Here is a 13,079-nt window from a genome sequence, read left to right as displayed (position 1 = left end):
CCGGAAGAGACCTTTGCAAATCCAGGCCTTGTGATTTAGGATTCTTATCTTGTCTTTTTTAAATCAAAGGATTACACATTCATATCATGGATTACGTAAACCCTGCCAAACAATTGAACAAAGGGAAAAAGAAATGTCCATCCAGCTCAAAATAAAGCTGAAGATGTTCATATTATGGCACATACACACACAGTATTGTTGGTTTATTACATCTTCCCCTTTCTATTTGTTTGTTGGTTGCTTTGTCTGTTTGTTTATTAGCAAGTCTACACAAAAACTACTGAGCAGATTACCTGGAAACTCATTGTAAGGTTTTTATGGGTCATGGAAGAAGCCATTACATTTTGGTGCAGATCCAAACTAGGGGGTGCAAATTCTGCATTTTAAAAAAACATTTTCCTTGGGAATAATTCATGAGTCTTGATGAAAACAATCAGATACAGGAACATGGATACAACTGATATTCATGAGTGTTTAAATTCTGGTTCAGCTTGATTGATTTTGAGGGGATTGTTGAGCCTTGTCGGATCAATGTTGTGCAAAAACAGTGCAGACAATATGTGCGTGCAGTATATGTGCATTTATGTGTGAGAGCTTCCTCCTCTGAAGGGAATTCTTTGTGTTTTATTGCTCTCCGTATATCGGTCAGCATTAGCAGGGGGTTGTTGAAGTTGTGCTTTGCCAGCGAAGAGTCAGCAGCAATTCCTCTGGAGAACAATACCTGTTTTTTTACCCTACAAATCCAATTTCTCTTCTCCCTGAGACCCACATCTCTTATTAGACTCAGAACACCACATGGGGTCTGCCACCTCGCTACCTGCCAGACTCATCCCTCTAGCACGACTCCCGCCCCCGTCTCGATGTGCTTGTCAACAGACCGCCGTGTTTGCACTGAGAGGAAATGTGTGCGTGTGAATATGTTTGATATTCAAACCAGACTGCTGCAGGGTCTGGACGGGCTGTGTGTTGTCAAAATATCTGAATGGACGTGTGAGGAAATGAGGGCAAAGCTGTGGGTTTGTGTTTATATTTTTCCATGTCATCTCACTGCTGTGTCATTATTGCTTCAAAATGGACTGATGGTCTGTGATGGCTGCAGCAGCCTGTGTGTTTGTTTGGGCTTTGCTGCAGTCAATCACCTGTATGACACTCACATGACAGCCTGTATGGGCCAAGCTGGTGTTCAGCGGAAAAACACTGTTAATAAATGAATGATTACCTTAATTATTGCATTGCGAGGTCATTACACAACGTTGACATGCTCAGGAGTCAGAATGGCCAATACTGATCTCTGGTGTTTTCCATACAGGGCCTGCTGTTACACTGTGTCTCAGTGGACCCCACAGGCAAGGTGCAGACCAGATCAAGACAGGACAAGAAGTCCTGTTATCTATACACACCCTGTTCGCATAGATTACCATGCAATTCCGGAATTTCACAGCACTGTGAGAGAGGCCTACACAGAGAAAGTGTTGGTACATTTCCCAACAGTGATTATGTCTCCAGCACAGGGCGGCGACTGGGTTTATGTAACCTCACCCTTTAGTGGACTGATCTGTAGGTGATAACTCTTAGGACTATCTTAAAATGTTCTGACAGTCTACCGTCTCCTGTACGATTGCTCCATTTCTAAACCTCTCCGCCAAACCCGTAAACTCAGTCTGAACTAAATGTCTCATCTCGCTGCTCTCTGTTCCCGGATGTCCCCGTCCACCTGCGTCAGCACCGAGGGTGTGCATGTGCCGCTGCTCAAAGGTAAAGCCAGATTAGAGTACGATGAAACAAATCTGTCCACTCTCCTGCATGGCAATTATGCCTGTGTGCAGGACAGATGGGTCCCCATTCATTCAGCTGTTTGAATGATTTGCTCTGAGGGAAGAACGTTAGTGGGGCATGACAGAATTATTGCATAACACACAATAGTGCCACCAACACTGGTTTGTCTGAGGCCTGTTTTCTCTTTAAAGGATGATGCACAGTTTGATGAAACTGTTTCAGATCTGAAACAAATCTGTGGGTGTGTGTCCTGTCAAATGCAAAGAACAGATGTTTGAGCAGAAACATGTCTTCCTTTATGCATTAAACACTTTTTAAATCTTTATCAAATATTGCTGAAAGGTGCTTTTTAATAATTGTGTGCTCTAAACAGACGAGTTAATGAAAGGGTGGATACTGCACATGAGGCATATTCATATGGACAAAAACATTAATCATTTATGTGTCAAAATATCATAATGTTTGCAGAGCAAGAAGAAGATAGTTATCAGCATGGGTGCCGATTTTGCTCTATTTTACCAAGACTTTCTGGAGCAGGGTAGGAGTGGAGAGGAGGGGGAGAGGAAGAGGAGAGGAAGAGGAGAGGAGAGGAGAGGAGAGGAGAGGAGAGGAGAAGAGAGGAGAGGAGAGGAGAGGAGAGGAGAGGAGAGGAGAGGAGAGGAGAGGAGAGGAGAGGAGAGGAGAGGAGAGGAGAGGAGAGGAGAGGAGAGGAGAGGAGAGGAGAGGAGAGGAGAGGAGAGGAGAGGAGAGGAGAGGAGAGGAGAGGAGAGGAAGAGGAGAGGAGAAGAAAGGAGGGGAGAAAGACCATCTGCCTTTGTTTCTCTGCGCTTTCACCATCTGTGAGTGGAGCATCCTAAGACCCTCAGGCCTGTCTGTCTTTGCATGCGTGTGCACGTGCGTGTGCGTGTGGCCGTGTTCAGTATGATGTGATGTAACCTGTTACGCCTGCTCCTTGCCCTCCCAAAAAGGATAAGTGAGACAATCAATTCTCTAGATATGACGCTGCAGAGAAAAAGATTAAATGATCTGGCAGGGGCATTGTGGGTATTGTGAGTGTGTGTGTGTGTCTGTGTGTTGGATGTGATTGCATTTGTTTGTATGGGATCAGAGATAAAAATTTGGGTGTTTTGTGGTGATGTAAGAGGATCAGAAGCTTTGGAATCTGTTTCTTAACAGAACTAACACAGAACCCTTGCACCAGCAGGTACTTATGTGTTGAAAGCAGCTCAACGGGGTCAGGTAACAAACACGTCGTCAAAGTCGAAACCTCGGCAGATTTTTTTATAGTCGTAACGGTGAAATAATTAATTAGACAAAAGAAGCTCACCTGCATCATTTGCATCAGTGTATCGTGCTTTTAGCCACTATTACTGTGACAAACCTTGTTGATCCTCCATTCTGCATTCGGATGTGTGCTTGGGCAAGATTCAGCACGGAGAAGCACTTTAACGTGGGTTTGACTGAGTAAATGAGACTTAAGTACTTTAAATGCAATATAAATACAATCCATCTACCATTTGTACAAGAAGTGGGAGTTAGGCCTTTTGCGAAACACAATAAATCTAACCAGAATGGAACAGAAGAGCAAACACCTCCACCAAGGCCTAACAATCCACTTAAACTCAATCAAGCAGCAGCAGACTTCATACACTCATAGATCAGTTCCTTAAATGTGCTTGATTTAAAAACTAAAGATCTATGAATTATTTCCTGGGGAAATTCAGAAAATGTTGAAAAATTCCTTATCTTGCAATGTTGAAGGAAGTGAAAAGATTTCCTCCCTGACTCATACTGCACCCTTCAACCAAGTTCCATGGAAATCCATCCGGTTGTTTTTGTGTAATCTTTCTATTAATCAAAGAGACAGCGGTGAAAACATAACAACCTTAGCTCAGGAAACAAACAATATTCTGAGTAGGTTATAAATATAAACCAAGTTTAATTTCAACAATAAACTATCCTACAGTGGTAACTTCAGAAAGGTTTGAAGACATATTTCCATGGAATCTTTTTCTTAGTGGCAATAAAACCATAAAGATTACAAATTTAGGTCAAAGTTGGAAGCTGCCTGTTGCACAAACGCTGTAGAAGCTCACCTGAAAGAGACAATAAAACTCTGATTACTACCACGAGAACACACAGTCCACAACACAACAATGGAAACAGAAATAGACTGGCTGATGGATGGATATATAAAGATATGAGACAGCTGCAATATTAAAATGCGGTGTGTAATATCTGCCATGTACTGAAGATGTTTGGTATTATTGCCACTGCACCTCTGTCATCCTTTCTCCCCACAAGGTCTTATTTGTCATAATGTTTGGGTTTCAAATAAGATCAAGGACATCCTCTGTCATCATTGTCATCAGTCTGCTGTCTGAGCACATTTCATAATTCCTGCGTCTGTCTACATAATTCCTGTAAGACGTCTGCTTTGTGCATGTTGTTGATTCCCAGTCAGAGGATTCTCCTGCTAATGATCTACATCTTTGTGAAAAAGACTATTGTATCCATCTGTCCTGCAACTTGTGGGAGTCAAGGTCATGATACTTTTCTCGCTTCGCAAAGCTGTGACTGGATTTTCAGCAATTACATAACATTCCTCTTATCTCTTTCCTCACACTTTCCTTTACACAGGCACATTTCCATTCGTTGACTTTTAGTTCTTTCCGACAGCGCCCAGCCTCTCATCGCCCATCGGGTCACAACTGATTGGCCTTTTCTGTCAGAGTTTGTGCCACCGCTGCACCTTTATCAATCAAAGACCGATCCCAGCTGAACCTGAGGCTCACGAAGCGTGTTCGCCCTGGATACCTCCTCAATTTCTCCTCAGGAGGGCCACAGAGAGGTTGATGGGTTGATGTGGTGCTTTGGACAGCCAGCCAGAAGTATTAAGATAACCAGCGCTGGTTCGGGCCCGACGTGGAGATGTGGCGCCAGCTATAGAACAGTGTGGCAGCTGCTGTCACTGCTTCCTCTGCCTCCCTGCTTTGGCTCGGTGTGTCACTGCAGATCGATGCAGCACTGGGGGAAAAGCACACAATGTTCAATGCAATCGGAAGAGTGGCAGGTCTAATAGAGAGCCTGTCTGGCCAATCTTGTCCTGACCTAGCCAAGCTGTCACTGGCATCTGCCCAACCCTGCACATAAACTATTGGATAAAGGGCTTTAAATACTCTGCATGGCCGCTCTGTCTGACATCGCAGGCCACCAGCTGCAAAAAAGGTTCCTTATCTGAGACGGACTAGAAAGTCAATATTGCTTCTTCTCCACTGACCCAAAAACATGTCTTCGAAAAATAGGATTTTCCATTCACACGGCTGCTGCAGCCTATCGACTGGCCTCTGTGAGGTTATCAATCATCAACCTATACTACTATGGCATGGTGTGATATGGAAGGGAGGTGGAAAAATAACCTTGCTGCTGCAGCAGGTCAGTTGTACTGCATCCTTCCTCGAACAGGGGACGCTGAAGTCAGGCTGGTTTTGCAATAACATGTAATCCTGTACCATGGAATGCTACAGCTCTTGGAGAACCAACTGAGGTGTGTGTTCATTGGGTAATCTGGAGACTGTCTGTTCTTTGTGTGTGTGTGTGTGTGGTGTGTGTTTATGTGACTACGTGTTTTCCCAGTTGCACTACATGTCCCACAGTACACCCCACGATATGCTGCAGGAGAGTTCTCAGTGGGTAGGTCACTGCGGTTCAGTTCATTTCTGCTCCTCTGCACTGCCGAGGAATACGCTGAATAATAATGATAGAAAAAAGGCAAATGAAAAAGGATTAGAGTTCCTCTCTGCGTCTCCTGAACACTCTTTTGCAGCCTGCATAACTCTTCTCAGGAAGGATTAGATCGGGAGATTGGGCGGGCGGTGCACAGTTCACCCAAAAATCCCCTTAACAGTGCGTCAGAATTTGGGATAAAGCGACTGTATCATCCTGTTACATAACTGCAGAGGACAGAGGAGCCCCTGCATGCCGCAGACTCTCCCCTCTGCATCCGGATCCATTTCTCCTCCTGTGATGTGGGACAAATGCTCCACTAATGATGGGGCGGATCAATATACAGGGTGTGCTGCAAGTATGTGTGCAATGTGGACATGCACGCACGGTCGGGTATGCTAATAATAGCTGGTGATGGGGGGGAATTTGTGCTTTCAGATAAATCCTGTGACACAGACACAAGCAAAGGTGACACTTGAGGACTGATTCTATCTCATCTGTTAAATCTCCCCTCAGACACAAAAACCTCTTCTCTGCATATCAAGAATTTGACCTTCCACAGCTACATAAACTCATTTTTGTTCCCCCTCAGTGGAGCTCAGCCCATTTCAAAAACAGTGTGTTTCTTTAGGGAGTTAGATGAGTTTAATACCACTCACATATCTGCCCTTTATTGAGGCTTCAGCCAGAAGCCGGTTATCTTAGTTTAGCATTAAGTCAGACTTTTGGACAGGGCTGGCCTGGCTCCGTCCGAAACCCGAAATCTTTACCTATCAGCTCCTGCAAAGACCTTTAATTAACATGTTATATTTCCTTTTTTATTCCGTGCAAAATTTGAAGTCTTACAATGTTAAAACATTATATTATATCATTACCGTCACCAAGGATGTTATGTTTACATCTACCTTTGTTTGTTGTTTTTCAGGATTATTCAAAAAGTACACATTTCCTCGAAACTTGGTGTCAGGTTATAACATGGGTCAGGGAAGTTTGGGGTGAAAAACATTGCATTTGTTTTTCCATGAATCCATGATCCATGAAATAATTCATGGATCTTGATTTTTTTAAACCATGCACGATTATTGTACAGATATTAATGTGTGTGCAATTTGGTGCAGCTTGAATGACTTTAAAATGACTCTCAGGCTTAAGTGGCGGAATGCTCTCTCCTGAGTTCCATTCTTCTTGCATTATGATTTAATTAGACATTTTATGGCATTTGGTGCCATAATATTATTCTTTTAGAATTGCATGGTGACTTTCTGAGCAGCCTGCAAAGAAAAGGTGACCCACATGACATTTCCTGCCATCATGTTGTTGCTGTTGAATTTGCTAAAATTACAATATGGTGAAATTGTTCCCAAATGACCCAAAAACATAGAGATGATTGGGTAATCAGAATCCGATACCATAACATTTGGGCATGCAGGGCAGATAAAAGAAAAATCAATGGCTGTTTTGTGTAATTGCATAACTGGTCTTAGTCATGCATGAGCAACTGAAGTCTGTAGGCTGTGATCCTTTTCCCTACTGCAGAGGAGAGGAGAGCCACAGCGTGTGTGCTGTGGAATGGCAGCTTGGAGTTCATTGTTGAAAGCTCAGACCGAGACAGAGGAGACGTCAAAGTCAAGAATGATAATCGCTCGCTCTGTGGATATGCAAATTACAACGCTGTTTTAAGATTCAGTTTCGTCCTGAGGCCGTCGCCCTACTCCACTCCTGTCTTTGAGAACATGACATGCCTCTCTTGACATGCCTCACCTCACTCTCCAGCAGCTTCAGGCTTTATCACACTTTTGGATACGAGTACGATATGCTCCCGTGAAAAAGTAGCATATTTGAAAAGGGAGACACTATTTAGCTTTTTCTAGCCAAGAGCCTGAGGATTCTTTAAAAGATGTCTTCTGCTTCTCGGTGTGTTTACTGTTCTAACAAACTGTGTATTAACAAATATTACGTCGGTATAATCCGTTGCGTGGGAGTGGTGAGTGTGTGTGGCAGCGAGAGACAAGCTTCATTTAAGAAATAAACGAAAATGTGACTGAGTTAAAGGGAAGACATGACAAATCGATGATAAATGAATAGGGGCATCTCTTTAATTTAGAATATGGGACATTGGTGGAACAGGAAGCACAACATGGGACAAACTTTTTTGATGGAATGAGCAATATTTGGAATCATGTGTCCCATTTTTTACTTGTTTTGACAAATGCAAAGAGAAGTGTTCAGAGAGTGTTCAGTGGAGCACACACCTCCACTAAGCCCCAGCAGCCTTCTTTAATTAATCTGGTTTGATAAGGACCTGGCCCTTTTCTGCAAGTCTTCCTTCATTCTTTCACCACATTTCCTGTTTACTTCCGCGTCAATAAAGGTGAAATGCCAAAAAAGAAAAAGAGAGAAAATGGGTCTCCACGTCCTCAGTGACACATTGGATCTCGTTTCTCTGCTCTACAAATAAAAGGCCATCTGTCACAGGAGGGTGCCACCGGAGGAGGAGGCGACCCAGGATGCATCTGTGCTCACATTTGCTTGGTGTGTGCTTGATGTGTCAACGAGCAGATGTGGATGAGCTGGTTCACTTTGTAAACTTGACAAGATGTCAGTGTTGACATGAGAGCATGTCAGCTTGTTTACACACAGGTCTGACTAGAATAGAATACATACCTTCTGGCCCCTCAGGTACTTGTGAGTTACAAGCTGGTCATAAGGTAAATAGACATAAACGCTGACTCCTCATTTAAGTCAGAGCTGCAGGTCTGACTATTGGTTTCAAACTCTACAACTGTGTTTGCAAACAGAGCTGCACGTAACTTTCTGCTACTTTTTCAATTGTGTTTATCCTCAATTCCGGGAATAAATTTACTAAAATCAAAAAAAGGAAACGGAAAATGAAAGAAATTACATTTTACAGCCTTCAGAACACCTTGTTTTTCTAAACACTTGGCATATTCGTGTAGAAATGTGTGTGCAGTGTATGAGCACGCTGTGTTCAACCATGATACAACATGGACCATTACAATGTATCAACCAACGTGCAAACACTCCTGGGCCTCGTGTGCTATTATCCTCAGGAGAACTAATGACGTCAACAGGGCCCAACAGAGGAAACATGAGGAGACACCAGAGACTGAGTCGAGTACAACAGGTCCGAGAGCTGCTATCTGCTCCCATCGCCTTCCTCTCTGTTCATGCAGAAAGAAATCCTCGTCCGTGTGCTAATTGGCTCGCTGCTGAGATACCAGGGGTTTCCATGCAGGCACACTGGGAGTGAATGAGTGAATGCGTCTGACTTACTGATAGGAAATCAGAGTCCTCCCCTTCCTCCCTGCCCATCAGGTCGCTGTGTGCAACCAGGCAGACGGTCGCCCACGTTACTCACATATGAATCTTGCAACACTTGACAGACTGAGCAGCGTGTGCAGCACACATAGGGAAGCCGAACACTGCAAGAGCTCTCAAGTCTCAATCATAAGCAGGGAACACACATTAGAACGCACAAACTCTGCCCTCAACGCAATGCAGACAAACCTGAAGTGATTTCCTCAAGGGCTCCAGGGTTCTGTTATGCAATCTAAAAATATCAGAACAGACAGCACGGAAATCTGGAAGCATAATGTGTATCCATCCGTGCTCTTATTCAGGGCTTGTTTGTGTCTTTCAAAGTGCAGGAAAGTGTAGAGCTTAAATGCCTTCAAATGACAATGTGATGGATTGTCAGTTACGTTTGGTGGCGTTTGGGAAGGGGATGTTCCCTTTCCGTCGATCGTGTTTCAGTCATGTCGTCTAATATTAGCTGTCATCCAAAGGTCAGCCCCCGATGCCGTTGTCATGACGGCAGCCCTGTGTCGTCTCTCTGAACAGCTTCCCATGGACATTGTATGAAATGTCTGACGTCATACATGGGCGAGGCTTCAAGTTCCCTGTAGAATTATGATCTAAAATAATGAACATCCTCAAAGATTTTTCTTTTCAGATTCGAACAAGTCATTTTGTCCAAGTGGTTCATGCGGATCCGGATCCTGATTTTAATATTTCCCTTTAACATTTTACATTTTCACGAATTTCCCAGGGAGTTATACATAAATCAAGATTTTTTATATCAGGCACATTAAGGGGACTGATGTCAGTGAGTGTCTGTGGTATGCAGCTTGATTGAATTCAAGGGGACTAAGCTCTCCTCTGAGTTTTAAATTGTACTGTTATAAAAGTTATTGCTCATAATGGTCCACTTGATCCAAAGAGGTTAACTCACTGCAGTAGAACAATTCTTCTTTTACTGGTTCAACTCTTCATTTGATGTCTCATCCCGACCGTGCCAGCAGCTGGTGCAGCAACACACTTTATCCTCCGATGCGTACATCTAAGATTCTGTAGAGAGAAGCTTGCGGCTGTAAAAGTAAAGGCATTGCTATAAAACCAGCTGAACTTTTCAAACTTCCTCAGATAAACAAACAGCACATACTGTCTTTGCACCATCATGTTTTGTCATCTCTCCCCGATTCCACCTTCAGCCTCGCTCCACTTCTCCTTCTCCAGCACGAACCTTTCAGTCGTCAGCAGTTAGTGTTCTCTGGAGTGCAATTTGGATCTTGTCCATGTTTTAAGAAATTTAGTCTTATCAACAAAAAACGTTTGAATATTTTTCATTTAATAAGAAGCTGTGAACTCCATTAACTCGCAGAGGAGCAGGAACCAATCCCAGCTGATATGAACAACACATGTTTAATTATTTGTCTGATGTTATTTCTTCATTGTAAAGCTCAAGGCAAGTGATACATAAATAATGTTTATTATTATAATTGAATGCATCAATTGCTAAAAAACTCAATATGAATTATTGTGAATGAAAAAGAAAATAGTAAAAAACAAGTATTTCAGAGTGAATCAGTATCACAACAATAAAGGAACTAGATATAATCTGTTCTCATACAGAAAATAAACACTGCTTTGTTAAAAACCATGTATCTCCATTTCTTATTGTTTCCTGGTGGATTTAAATAAATGCTCACATTTCTTGAAGCCATTTAAAACTCACTGGCCTACGTGAAAATCAATATTCATAAAGCTTCTTATCTTGTGAAAATGTGACCATCAAGAAACTCGTGTTTTTCCACAGAGCAGCGGGAAAATGTAAAAAAATCGATCGATAAAATTGAATTCTGCGACACGCCTACACACAGCTATCGCACAGTGTGCTCACCATATGACCAGTAGGGACAGTTCTCCCGATGCAGTGAACCATATATTCTCGGTGAAGACCGACTTTAATCCTCTAAATTCCCTCCTGCAATAAAACACCAAGACACACGGTGGGCGGGACAGTGAAAGGTGGAGTAAATCTGCGAGGCTCATTTCAGTCTCTCCTCTGCCTGTACATGTTCTCATGTGTGCTGATACAGCCCCCCCCCCGGCTCCTATAGCGTCCTCTTTGCCTCCCTGGCAGATTCACCCGAGAACCTTTGGCCTTCATACCATGACAACGAGGATGGGCGAGTTATTCTGAGAAATAAAGTCCTGCAGAATGGATGTCCGGCTGTCAGACACATCGACACAGAGGAAATTCAGACAGAGTGGTGGTGAAAGGGAAAAAGAAGAAGCTTGGGAAATAAATGAGGGAGAGATTGGGGGGGGGGGGGGTTAGTCAAGGAGACCTGTCATGGCCGACAAGAATGTGGTCCATCTGATTAATCTGGTCGCAGGCCCTGGACAGAAGTTGGGGAATGGGAGGTTTTGTCAGTGTCCAACTCAGCGTGACCTGGCAGGAGACTGTGAAAGTGAATGGGATGAATGGTGGTCCTGTCTGTTTCATCACAACATTTCCAGGAACTGACATCAGCTGGGTTGCACAGAAAAAGACCCTGATCCAGTGTGCTCATATGTGGACATTGCCAATGCTCCTATAGCAGCCCAATGCAAGAATACATACAGGTGCTTGGCTATGTTCTGCACACAGAGATGATTGTGCAGTGAATGGAGACAGTCAGTCTGCAGCTGTTCCCTTTTCCTCAGGTGGAATATGTTTTCTAGGAACAGGGTTAGAGGTGAACCGGCTGTATTCAAAGAACCATTCAGAAAAGTGAAGGTAAACAATCTTTGCAATGAAATTAAACCAAATACAAGAAGCACTCATGGTGATGAAGGTTTCTTTTAATTAACTTATCAATATAATATTAATATAACTTAATGTATGAATGGCTCTGCTGATTGAGATTGTGTCAGGTTTTGTCCTATGCCTGATAATATTCTGTGATTTTTTATTTACAAGAAATGCGTCTTATACCTACACATCTACTTTGGTGGTTTCACGCTTGTAGGTCCTTTCCTTGTAGGCTTCATAAATGTTTTCCAGTAGTTGTCTTCAATGTGTGTGTGTGTGTGTGTGTTTGTGTCTTAAAGTGTTGACCTGTGATTCTTAATATGATGGTGAAAGAGAAAATTCCTCCACAGAGGTATGTAGCCTCGCAGATCAATCCTCTTAACTGATTACAACTTCTACCAGAGGTTGCGCTCCCTGCGGCCAGCTACAGGTCAGCTGCCTGCCGTTATGGAACAAACCCATTTCAACACCAATTACAGCTCTTACTATCTTTACAGAGATAATGTTGAGTAGATGAACTGTTAGAATAGAACATTTCACATGAAGCGTTGTCTTTTTGAGTGCAACGCTCAAATCCAACAGATTCTCTGCGTCCAATAGACATGTCAAAGTTGATCTACTCCCAATTCTACTTCAGTTTTGACCCAGTTTGGACACTTCAGTGACACAACTGTGCTCCTCTCAGTCCACACTGGGTTTGTCCCTGTGAAGGAGACGGAAAGTGGGTCAGACTTAGCAGGTCAGAGGCCCTGAAAAGAGGCAGCTGGCCAGGCCATTGTCCTCCTAAATGCAGGTATGAATTTGACTGTGTGTGTGTTTGTGTGTGTGTGTGTGTGTGTGCGTGTGTGTGTGTGTGTGTTTGTATGTGCCTTTGGCCTCTTTCTAAGGCACTGGGTGTTCTGATTCAACTGATGCTCTATTTGTGGAAGTATCCATGGTGATAATGACTCGCAGTCACAGAACAGAGGTGGATGGACAAGTGGACGCGTGGCACACATGGGCGAGATCTCTGCTCTCCCCTGCCAGTCTGCAGTATGAACCTATTCAAACAGCAGCTGAGCAGGGGAGAGGGCCACAAACAGGACGGGTGAAAGATTCCACAAATCTACGAGGGAAAGAAGGAAAGAGGGGATGAGAAGACTCGGGGGGGGGGGGGGCGATGACACGATCAAAGGGGGCAACACCGAGCTCCTGTCAGCCAGGCCAGGAGGGTAATTTGGATTTGCAGTGAGACAGGTCGCAGTGTAATTCCCTGCACGACTAAAGCTGCAGCGTTGTGCTTTCCTTCAGACCATTACACAACCTGCAGCCTCCGGCAACAGCACCTTCACCAACAGTGTTTACGAAACATTTGCATTAAAAGAGAACAGTACCTGCTCAACGCAAACACTCTGTGCTGATCCACAGAGGAAACTCTTAGCAAACACAACGTGACAAAGCTTTGCATAGGAAATGGCGGCTGATTGTGTTGCAGCAGCTC

The sequence above is a fragment of the Limanda limanda genome, chromosome 3 (assembly GCF_963576545.1).
Source record: "Limanda limanda chromosome 3, fLimLim1.1, whole genome shotgun sequence".
Lineage (NCBI taxonomy): Eukaryota > Metazoa > Chordata > Actinopteri > Pleuronectiformes > Pleuronectidae > Limanda > Limanda limanda.
The sequence above is the reverse complement of the archived record's forward strand: the minus strand, read 5'-3'. Positions refer to the sequence as shown.